Source organism: Nomascus leucogenys, chromosome 8 (genome assembly GCF_006542625.1).
Source record: "Nomascus leucogenys isolate Asia chromosome 8, Asia_NLE_v1, whole genome shotgun sequence".
In the NCBI taxonomy this organism is placed as follows: Eukaryota; Metazoa; Chordata; class Mammalia; order Primates; family Hylobatidae; genus Nomascus; species Nomascus leucogenys.
The window spans coordinates 58,603,345-58,615,548 of NC_044388.1; the positions used below are offsets into that span (position 1 = coordinate 58,603,345).

General features: G+C 39.1%; 1 long non-coding RNA gene across 1 annotated transcript in view; it reads right to left on the minus strand.

The window, feature by feature from the left end:
- LOC115836270 overlaps positions 1–12,204 on the minus strand; it is a 260,658-nt gene that overhangs the window by 206,364 nt on the left and 42,090 nt on the right. The window contains exon 2 of the long non-coding RNA XR_004031227.1: positions 3,335–3,440. This is a non-coding gene — a long non-coding RNA (uncharacterized LOC115836270). The remainder of the gene's footprint in view (positions 1–3,334; positions 3,441–12,204) is intronic.

The window sequence follows — 12,204 nt, forward strand, 5'->3', positions numbered from 1 at the left end:
GGTAAGAGGTAGCCCTATTCTCCCTGCTTTTGTTGTTGTTTGTTGTTGTTGTTAAGTTCAATTTAACCAAAATTTTTAAGATGTACTAGTGTCTAGTGTCTTAATGACAGCATAAAAGTGTTAAAACATTATACTGGCCCTTTTCAGTTCTAATATATTTTTCAGACTGCTGACATTTCCTTTCACGAGTTAAAATACCACCTTTCAATGTGGGTTTCAAGCATGAGTCAAAAATACTCTTAGGTTTGGTAGAGCCTACCAATAACTCTACTTTCCCTAGACCATCCAGATAACAGGCCAAAGGTGCTTCATGACTTGGGGATGAGTGGTGTTCGAATTCCAACCACAAAAGGCTCTCTCTGAGGAGACCTGCTCAAGAAGCATTAGTGCACTTCACTGGCTTGGTTTGTGTAAATGCTCATCATACTTAGAGTATGCGCCAGAACGTGGGATCAGACTGGCTCTGTTTCATAAACACCCAAGTCTGACCTCTCAAACCCTGACAACTAGCACCTGGCCCCTGGCTGTCATGACTTTATCTATAATGGCAGAGCCCAGTCAATGTGTTTGTAAGGAAGTTAAAAAAAAAAAAAAAAAAAAAAAGCTTTGATGGTCTTAATTATTTGTTATGTAAAGAAATCAATATATTCTGTTTACAAGGTTTTATCAAAACATTAAACATTGCACATTTTTTTTCCGACTTTTAAGTTCAGGGGTATACATGCAGAATGTGCAGATTTGTTACATAAGTAAATGTGTGCCATGGTGGTTTGCTGCCCAGCTCATCCCACCACCTAGGTATCCAGCCCAGCATCCATTAACTATTCTTCCTGACGCTGTCTCTCCCCCCACCTGCCCGCTCTAACAGGCCCCAGTATGTGTTGTTCCCAGCAATGTGTCCATGTGTTCTCATCATTCAGCTCCCACTTATAAGTGAGAACGTGTGGTGTTTGGTTTTCTATTCTGGCATTAGTTTGCTGAAGATAATGGCTTCCAACACCATTCATGTCCCTGCATAGGACATGATCTCATTCCTTTTTATGGCTGCATAGTATTCCATGGTACACATGTACCACATTTTCTTTATCTAGTCTATCATTGATGGGCATTTAGGTTGATGCTATGTCTTTGCTATTGTGAATGGTGTTGCAAAAATATTGCAAATTATATTTATTTATTTATTTATTTTTGAAATGGAGTCTCGCTCTGTTGCCCAGGCTGGAGTGTGGTGGTGCAATCTCAGCTCACTCCAACTTCCACCTCCTGGATCCGGGATTCAAGTGATTCTCCTGCCTCAGCCTCCCAAGCAGCAGAGATTACAGGCACACACCACCACGCCCAGCTAATTTTTGTATTTTTAGTAGAGATGGGGTTTCACCATGTTAGCCAGGCTGGTCTTGAACTCCTGACCTCAAGTGATCTGCCTGTCTCAGCCTCCCAAAGTGCTGGGATTACAGGCATGAGCCACCGCGCCCAGCCACATCTCAAGTTTTAAGTGCTAAAATGAGGGCCTCAATACTTTGAATCTCTTACGTTGGTCATATAATGACAGTGTTTTTAACAAAGGAGTTTGTGCCCTTTCCATTATCATACATGTTACATATTACTGAATCATAATCAAGGCTTTCCATACCTTGTTATTTGTTAGTGGTCTCTGTCAGCTAGAGGGCTAGAGCTCCACAGGGGCAGGGATTTCTGTCTTTTTGTTCAGTGATACGCAACAAGCACCTGGAACAACGCCTGGCACATACTAGGCACTTAATACGGATTTATTTAATGGACGGATGGATGGGTAGATGGATGGATGATTGGATGGAGCCATATTCCCTACTAGATTACTAGATTGTAAACGTCCCAAATAAACATTCTGAAAAAAGTAATACATGCACATTGTTAAATACAATTCAAACAACCTATAAGAAGAGTATGAGACTCATTAGGGAAATTTGAACGGTGAATAATTGATGATATTCATAAAATATTGCTTGTTTGTTTAGGTGTGGAATGCATTGCAGTTATGATTTACATATTGAACTACTTAAAGACACAGTGATGGCGAGCGTCTGTTTCAAAACAATCTCGAGGCAGGGGAAGGGCAGTGAGGGAGATATGGATGAAACATAATCTGCCGTGAGTTGACCATTGTTTTGGGGTAGTGAGTGCATGGAAGTTTATTACACTGTCATCTCTACTTTTGCTTAATATACTTAAAAATACTTAATTATATTTTTTCACAATAAAAACTTAAATATTCAAGTGTTACAGAATGGCATAGAGTTAAAAGCAAGACTCTGTCCCATCTCTGAACTCTTACCCCTACATCCTCTCATTTCCAGCTCATTCGTTTAAAAAAAAAAAAATTCTTAACTACAAGCACCTAAAATATACCAAGCCCTATTGTAGTCACTGGAGCTATAGCTGTAAGCAAGCGATCACGTGCCAGTGTAGAAACAGACAATAAATAAGTTGACAAACAAATATATAAGACAATTTCAGAGACTGATAAGTGCTCCAAGGAAACAAAACCATTTCTCCCCAAAGCGACCAGTGTTTCCAGGTAGTCTAGGCATTTAGCCACACATGTGTGTGTGCGCGTGTGTGTGCACATGCGTATGTGTGTGTGCATGTGCATGTATGTATCACACACCTTTTTATTGCTCAGATGGGAGCATCCATGCTGTTCTATACTTTGCTTCTTTCCTTGAATAATACATCCTACAGGTAAGTCTATACCCAGACTGTGACCTTTCAAGAGCAAGGGCCACATGAACTCACCCAGTGCCTGTCAGACCCATAGCAAAAGCTTGATAAATTTAATGCCTGATTGAAAGTCTTTCCAATCAAAAATTGGTTAAACAGCGAATACTCTGCCTTCTCACCGTCTCTGTACCTTGCCTCTTCTACTCCAAAGGTAGGATCCAAGGGAGGTTTGCAGAGCTGTGTGGTGCCTGGCATATGGAGAGCTTTCAATCAATGTTTGCTAGAGGAATTCAGAGTGGGATAAGAATTACAGCAAGGCAAAGTCTGTCAGACAAACTTCTCCTTAATGAGAGCTGGGCATCTGGTGTGCTGCGCCAGGAAGAAAATGTGTGCCGGGTCCCCAGTGTGGACAGGTGTTCTCTGGCATTTGGAAGCAAAGCTAAAGCTCAGTTTACGGTGCATGCCGCATGGCCTAGGCTGGTTTTGGTTTTTTGCTTTTTGTTTTTGTTTATTTCCTTCACCTGCTCTAGCTGCTACAGCCTTTTGATAATGCTGTATGTTTGCCCTAAGAATCACCTTTAATTCTCAGCAGATCCCAGAGAGACGAACATGGAATCACTGGGCGATCACTTACCTCATGGTTTATTTCCTGAAGGGCTTGACTCTTATAAGATCCAAGATGTCATGTTAATTTTTAAAAATGTATTCTTAGTAGTCACATTGATTCTGTTGTTGTTTTTCTGGAAAGCATTAACAGCAGAAAGGCCACATGAGTTAAGTGGTCACCCAGACCACTTGAAACCCAAACCTTGCTTAATCTTGAATGGCCTGAGAAAGGTTAAAGGTATTTGACTATTTTCTTAAAAATAAAATACCTGAGTTATTGATAAATACAAAAAAATTGGAGTGAAGGGGAAGAACGACCAATTGTAAACTGGAACTTATTTACATATTTCCTAGCATTACTCATTTTGGGATAATGCCTATTTGTGTAAACAGAGTTGAAGAACATGAGGATATTTTTCCTGCTACTATATCCAGGTCAATGTGTGCTGCTCCCTTTGCTCATCATATTTGTTTAAAAGATTGGAAGATTATTCCAACAAATTGACCTAGAGACCCCTTTTTCACAGCCCAAGATACTTGTAAAACTCTCCCTTTAAAATATCACTACAAGATCTCATTTGACATAACATTAGTGTTAGGTTGAGTGGGAGCTCAGGTCTTTCCATGATGGTTGTGTGTGCTGGGTGAGTTATATCAGTTTGTGTGAAGAGAGGGAAGTGAATATGAGCACACAGAACATAGCAACAGAGGCTGGAGAATGCCTGCAAGTTTGAAATAGGAAAGGAAGCTACTAAAGACATTTTCTATCAAGTTAACCATCAAAATCATCACAGAAACAAGGACTGGCCAAAATGCTTGAGGTCTGCTCATGTAAACACATCTGTTAGTCAGCTGGGACTGCTATAGCAAAATACCACAGGCTGGCTGGCTTATACAACAGACATTTATTTTCTGAGATCAAGGTGCCAGCATGGTTGGGTTCTGGTGAGGGCTCTCTTCCAGGCTTGCAGACAGCCACCTTCTTGCTGTGTGCTAATGTAGGCTTTCCATGGTGTCCTATTGTGGAGAGAGAGAGATCCATCTCTCTCTGACTTCCTCTTCTTATAAGGGCACTACTCCCATCATGAAGGCCCCACTCTTGTGATCTCATTTAACCCTAACTACCTCCCAAAGGACTTTTAATATTATCACACTGAGGGATCAGGGCTTCAACATACAAATTTGGTGGAAGGGACACAAATATTTAGCCCAAAATAACACTGGAGTAATTTTAGCACTTTACACGTTTATTTCATTTGGTTGTTGTGAGAATCTGTGTATATCAGGAAGCCCTTTACAAGTTTGCTTTGGATTGATTATTCTCTTTTCATTCAAGAAATATTTCTTATCATTTACTCTGTGCCTGGTGCAGTCGTAGGCCTTGGAGAATTCAGCAGGAAAAAACAGATGTGGTCCCTGTCCTCAAGGAGCTCACAGTTTAATGGGAGAAAGGAAGAGACTATGAATAAACAAACAAACAAAGAAGAAAGTAAATACAAACAAATCAATCACTTGTGATTTGGCTTTGACGGACAAAAACAGATGTAGTCCTAGAGAAAAGGATGGGGAAGAGGTGATTAGGAAAGGCTTCTGAAAAGGCGACATTGAAGCTGATACCTGAAAGATAAGAAGCCTGCCCTGTGGAAAATGGAAGAGCATTCCAGCAGATGGAACAGCAGGTGTGAAGACCTCCAGGCAGAAGAGAGGCTAGCTAGCATGTTCTAGGGACCAAAAGAGGTTCCTGTGTCTGGAATGCAGTGTATGATGGGGAGAGCACAGCCTGAGGTTGGGGGGATTGGGAGGACAAGATTGCAGGGGGCCTTGTAGGCCAAGGTAAGGCCTTCATTTTATTCTAAGGATGATGGGAGCTATTATAGAGCATAAGCTGCGGAAAGGTGGTTTTGTTCATGGGACTTATTCACTGTCATGAGAAGCAGTCAGTAGATAAAGGTAAAGAAGGCAGGAAGAGACAAAGACGAAGCCAGAACCAATTTAGATACTTTGAGTAAATCAGTTTTCTTCCAGCCTTCATGATCCTAGAAAACTATATGTAGACTTAGTGTTGTTTGAAAATCATTTTTCAGGTGATGAAGGGACTGTGCATTCAGCAGACATTTGTGGAGTGTCTACCCAGATGTGCTATGTGGTGGTGGCACAAAGATTGAATAAGACAAAAACCCTGGCCACCAAGAGCACTCAGGCCAGTCAAGGATACTGACAAGCACACCAAAGACACTCAAAGAACACGTGAAGAGCTCTGAGAAGAGTAGTTAAGGAGGAGGAGGACTCCGAAGATCGAGCCCAGCCGGGGCGGGAAGGCAGCAGGAAAGGTCTTGTTCAAAAAACAAGTGCTGCATGAGCAGATTCCTTAAGGAATGAGGAAGACTTTTCCCAGGTGGATGGAGTTAGATGTGGAAAGGCAGGCAGGGGGAACAGCACACACAACATTCGGAGATGAGTGAGCCGCGAGTGTGAAAGCCACTGTGACGGCTTGTGTGGCCAGAGCGCTGGGCCCCAAAGGGGAGTGACAATGAGGATCTTCTCTACCAATCAGAGGGGAAGAGGGAAGAAAGCTAAGATGAATTTCTTTAGAAGACGTGTGAAGAACAGTTTGGAAGTAGAATAAAGGCAAAGTAGAATCGGATGCAACAGCTCAGGTAACAACACACTAGTCACATCTAAGGCAACATGATAAGCCTCAAAAAGGTAAGATCACATGACAGTCTTCATTGTATTCCCTTGAGCACCAGGTACAAAACCAAACACGCAATATTTTATTAAATTATTATTAAATTGCATTGAGTAAATATAGTACCCTCATACTGAGGGATCAGGGCTTCAACACATGAATGAATTAGAATATGTATATTCTAATATATAAAATGTCCAGTTCTAGATTCAGGATAAGATATTACCCTACCACAGAGAGGCAAAGCACTAGGTGCTATTTTTACATATTTATAAGGCCCAAACAGGTTAATGCATATTCTTGACATCACAGATTTATTTCTATGTTAATTTACTTTCAGAAAGCATGTATAACCATAATATACATGGGGAAAGAGTAATTTTATTCATGTGTTTGGACATAAAAAATATCATTATGCAGTCTAATAATCCCAGTTGACAGTTAGAATCATTTAAAAAAAAAACAGATATATTAAGAAAATTCAAGAAAAGCAACAACCACACTATGGTCTGGCTCCTCTGTTTTGTTGGGTGGCACTGATTGATACCAGCAGGCGCAGTCATTTACAAGTCCATTTTGTGATCAATGCCTGGCCTATTTGCCTATATACAGCATTATGAAAAGTGCAGGCAGGCCTGCTAAAGAATTCCAACTGCCTAGACTTCTCAGGCAAGTGAAAAAGAAGGGTTTTTTGTTGTAACCTGTTATGTGTACATTTTCTTCTACCTTATGGTGACAGCACAGGTTTGGGGTCCCTGGTTAGATACCAACGTACTACTGTATATACCATTTAAAAATTCAAATGGGGTTAGTTTAGATGTTGATTCAGATCTTTTCCAAAACAGGAAAGGGCATTTTTATTCCTTTTGGATGATGCAAATCTTTTCCAGAATAGAAAAGGGCATTTTTAGTCAGTTTGGATAACTTTGAGATTTTTCTAGATAAATGTAATCTGTAAGGGATGAAAGTCGATCGGGAATTATCTCTGCCAATGACTTGGTCCAGCCAGTGAGCTGTGAGTAAATCCTGCTTCTTCTCCACATAACTTAAGTCCCACGTTTCCCTCCACTTCCATTGAATGAAAGGAGAAGATGTTTCCACCATAGGAAACCACAGATAATTGAGAGAACTTTCTAAGATAGCTTTTCCTTTCTTCTTTTTATCCTCACTTTCTCTCCCCACTCAGAGTTTAAACAAGTGATACATCTCTGGCTTTCCTTGCAGCCCTCCTCCCCGCCCCTCCTTTTGGATAAGCCTCAGCTTCGTGGCCTGGCATGCCGGAGAAACTGGTTCTACACACCCAGGGGGAGAATGACAGCGTTTCACCGCAAGCTGCTCAGCTCATAAATAGCAAGGGGTAGCGTCCACACACGTCTCGACCTGCCTCTTTCCAAACGCCTGTACAGCCAGCATGGCAGGAAAGTCTTCAGGGAACATTAACAGCTCTTTACATAACTTTCTGTAAAGTAGCTTAGTAATGTTTGCAGCCTAAACAGCCCACAGGTGACAGCTCTGCCATTCTAATGCCTACAAGTGAATGACCAGCTCACCTGGGCGGTTCTTTCTTCTTCCAGAGTGGCCCTGGGAGACAGGGAGAGGGAGCAAAGAACAGAGCTGAGCGGAGAGAGAAGTTAGCTTAGTAAAGAATGAAGTGTCCACAAACCTGGCAAAGGGCCTATGTTTTTATGCCTTGAGGTAAGAAAGTCAACTGCTTTTCCTGGAACTTGGTCTAAATTTAACACCCGCTTTTGCAAATGTCTGCTATACGGTGAGTTGTGTGAGCTCATGGTGGAAAGTGACAAAGTAGGTACACAGCTGATATAATTTATTTATAAATGCATGAGTGCCGAAAGGAGGTAAAATCATGCAGAGTTGATTTAGCTGTTGTGTTGTTCATGGAAAATATGTTGCATACCAACGAAACACACAGATGCACATCTAAATTATTTTAAAGACCACATTTAAACCTGGAAAATACCAGTGACTTTTTAACTTTAACACATCATAGTTCGGGCTTTAAAAAATGAATCTATTATTATTTCCTTATGAGACTATAAGAGAAATAATGAATATTAAAATGAAGGTACTTAGTTGTCCTTTTGTATTTAAAACTACCAGGAAAGAAAAAAAAAAAAACAGTTTAGGTTAAGTTTAAGGAAGGAAAGGAAAAGGGGAAAAAATAGATTGCCATTTTCAGATTATCATTTCATTTTACTTTAATAATATTTTTAGGTGGTGATTGTTTTTTGTTTGTTTGTTTTGCAAGCTCAACAGTATAACAACAGAACTTAAAGATCTTCAGGTTTGAGAGGAATTATTAAGGGCTAGACCTGTTTTATGTATTGCTTTTAATATACATTTCGCAGCATTTACTGCAGAAATCTCTTTGGGGAAATTAGCAATGGAACAATTTCTATATTTAAGAACCATAAGCCTCCATGTATGTTGAATTAACCTATTGTATAACCACAATACTAACAGCAAGGAAAAAGATTTTGTTAAAATAGGGTTATTGCACCTTTTTATTTTTTCTCTACTCTACGCTTAGCAGAATCTTAGAAAACTCTTCCATAACCTTAACTTTATCTTCAAACATAAACTGATTACATGCTTTTGATATACTGCGTTTTTGCTTTTGTTGATAAACAGCTTTCCTGTAAGAAATGGATCACGACAATCGGAAATTAGATAATTGTAAGCAAATTATATTTTACTGATAAAAATACAACCATGAATATGAAGACACTTAGAAACAGAAAAAGAGCAAGTTACATTTTCCATACATCAATATATAAAAATAGCCAGAAGAAGAAATTTTTTCAAAATCAGGAAACAGTTCCTTGTCTATAAGGTATAAATCCTAACTCTTTAGCAAAGGTATAATTATATATTTTAAAAAATATTAAAAATTAAAAATGGGCTATGAAAATAACAATTCATATTATTGTGGAGATTTATATACAATGGGAATCAAATGAGAAAGAAAAATTATATTCTTATTTGTATAGCAATGAAAACAACAGAATAAATCTGGAATTAAAACTGGTCTTTAAAGCAATTTCAATGTAAAGTTAAAGCATTTATTCTACTGCATATATTTTATAATCTACATAACGCCTAGCTCTTGCACAAGTTGAGCTTTCTGCACAGATAGATACTTTAAAGCTACTTTCTAGAGACACTGCTACTCAAGATTTATCATTAAATTTATTCCTTCTCCCTTTTCATCATGGATAAATGTTCTTGAGATCTAGAGAAAAGAACTTCCTGCTTCCTCCAGAAAGAAAACTAAACCAGAAATAAAGAAGAAATAAATATAACAACCCAATAGAAAAAGCACAGAAGTCATCTGTAGTTATACACTTTGGCTTCGGATGAAGAGATAAGCAAATTAAGACCTCCCAGGAAAATCCATGCCACTTCTTACACAAAACCCAAGCCACTACTTGGACATTGAGTTAGTTCAGTGTAGACTTTCTGCCAGACATAATGTATTTGATAAAGCTTCTGGCTTTTTATCTTCAGACTTGGTTTGCTGTATTAATTCAAGAGTCTCAGGAATATGAGAAACAATGGCAATAATTCAAAATTTTTCATTATCTGTTCTTGGATGTGTCTTCATTTGTCATAACTGTAGGGCTGTAATAAAGCAGCTGCTTCTGTCTTCTCATATAAATTTGGGTTTATTCTAGTCCAAGACTAGTTTCAGTCTTGGACTCTCCTGGCCTGGGGGAAGGGTCTGCGCTCGTTCTCACCCAGGTACCCTCAGCTGGATGTATTTATTACTTCCCACACCAAGACCACCTTGGTCTCTGATCTTTCCAGCCTCAGAACCCATCTCTTCACCTCAGCTATAATCACACCGTTAGTAAAAGGGTGAGGGAGCGCCAGACTTTTCCACACTGAAACTGATCACAAATTCATAGAAATCCGAGAGCCAAGACTATGAAAACACAGTTTATAATGGAAGCCATTTCTGTGTTAAAAGAAAAACCTTAGACAAATTAAATTTACCAGAGTTTAATTGAGCAAAGAATGATTCGTGAATCAGGTAGCCCCTGAACCAGAATAGGTTCAGAGAGACTCCAGCAGTGCCTCCTGGTCAAAGAAGAATTATGGACAGGAAAGGGGAAGTGACTACAGAAAAAGGAAGTGAGGTTGCAGCTGGGTGTTTGCCTCATTTGAACACGGTTTGAACAGTTGGCCGCCTTTGATTGGCCAAAATTCAGTGACTGGCATGAGAGCAGGTTACAGTCTGTTTACACATCCAGTTAGGTTACAGTTCACTATGGGTGAAGAAACCTTTAGGCTGAACTTAAAATACATAAGGAGGCAGCTTTAGGCTAAACTTAATTTAACACCTATTGAAAAATACAAAAATCCTAAAGCAGGATTCACTATAAATATTTATTTCCAGAATTCCTTTCCTTCCCCTTCTTTGTGGCTTTGCCTATGTTCTTCCTAAAGCCAGGGAACATGCTAATTAGGATTAAAAAGGCCACAGTCTTATCAGTCTTTGGTAAGGCTTTGTTAGCATAATAACCAAAGTTATAAGAGTTGTTTGATATTAACAAGAGAAAGGACAGTTTGTCTTGTAGATTTTCACTCAAAACGATGCAGATGATCACCCTTCCTGCTCCCATATTCATCAAGGGAAAAACTAGAATGTATTTATTGAACGGTGAGTTTGAACCCTGGAATAAAGACTAAAACCAAATGGGCAGTGGGGAGTATGACACGGAGATCTCAACAGCGGACTCGCTATGCGCTTGGGAGGGAGCATCTGAATGGGCGGTTGACTCCTGGGCTTTTTACATTGGCTGGCTTCTCTTCCTAGAACCCTCTTCTCCGTTTTAGGTTATAAAATACTTTCACCTTCTCCAAGTCTTTGCTAAAATGTTTATATTTTGATGAGGCCTCCCTTGACTGTGCTATTTAACATTGCAAACCACCCTTCAGTCCTCCACTATAGATTCCCTATTTCTTTCTACTACCTACTCATCACCTCCTAACTCTATACTCTATTACACTAGATCATGTGCTGTTTTATTAAGTTTTCATTTATTGTTTGTCTCTTCCCAACCACAAGAGGATAGACTGTTTTGATTTGTTTTGTTTATTCATGTTCCCTAATTTTCCCAAGCACCTCTAACAGAGCCTATGGATACTGTGAATTTCTATCTACCCATAGACTCCATACCTCAGGCCAGTTCAAATATTACCAGTACAATTAAGTAAGGGGTTACATTAAGGTTATTATCACCAAAAAAAAAAAAAAAAAAGCCACGATGGCAATAAATAGCATGAACAGCTCAGTCTACCATTTTTAGCCCTCTAGCTCAGAATTTTTAATATCTGTTTCCCACCAATCCCTACATTGCCACCAATAACTGAGATTTTCTTTTTCAATTTGCAAGTTATTGCTAACAAGCAATCATCGATTAACTATATTCATTAAGCAGTCTATTGAAAAGAGAGAACCTTAGAAAAACAAAAATAAATATAAAAGGTCATCTCACCATGAATTACTGCCACCACACCACCAAAAGAATAACAGTGAGAAGAGGGGAAAGAGAAGAAAGAAGCAGAGGAAGAGAAGAGATGTTAATATATTAATCAGTTACACTGGAAAATGATCCTCCTAAATGCTGTTATTAGTTTATATACCATCACTATCAACAGTCATACTTCCGTTTTGGTGTTTTTTTTTGTAATTTCAAAGAAAAAATGTGAGATAGGAAAAAAATGAAAACACATCATGAGACAGGGAGAAATTTGAGGTCTCCAGTTGACAAATGGAATGTTCATTTTGGTTTTTAAAAATTTAAATAACTTTTTCACTGACACTTGCAGAACAGAAAGTATTTTTTAAATTGTGCCTCTAAAAGCTAGAAGACATAATTATAGCACTTTCTCTATTATTCTCACCTCTAAATGTTCATTTATTTGTGTATTTATATATTTATTTATTTTTAAGACAGCTGCTCCCTCTGACTCCCAGGCTGAAGTGCAGCGGTGTGATCATAGTTCACTCAGTGTTGACTTCCTGGGCTCAGATGATCCTCCCACATCAGCCTCCTGAGTAGCTGGGACTACAGGTGCGGGCCACCACCCTTGGCTAATTTTTATTTATTTATTTTTATTGTTTTTGAAACAAAGTCTCTGCCACCCAGGCTGGAGTGCAGTGGCACGATTTTGTCTCACTGCAT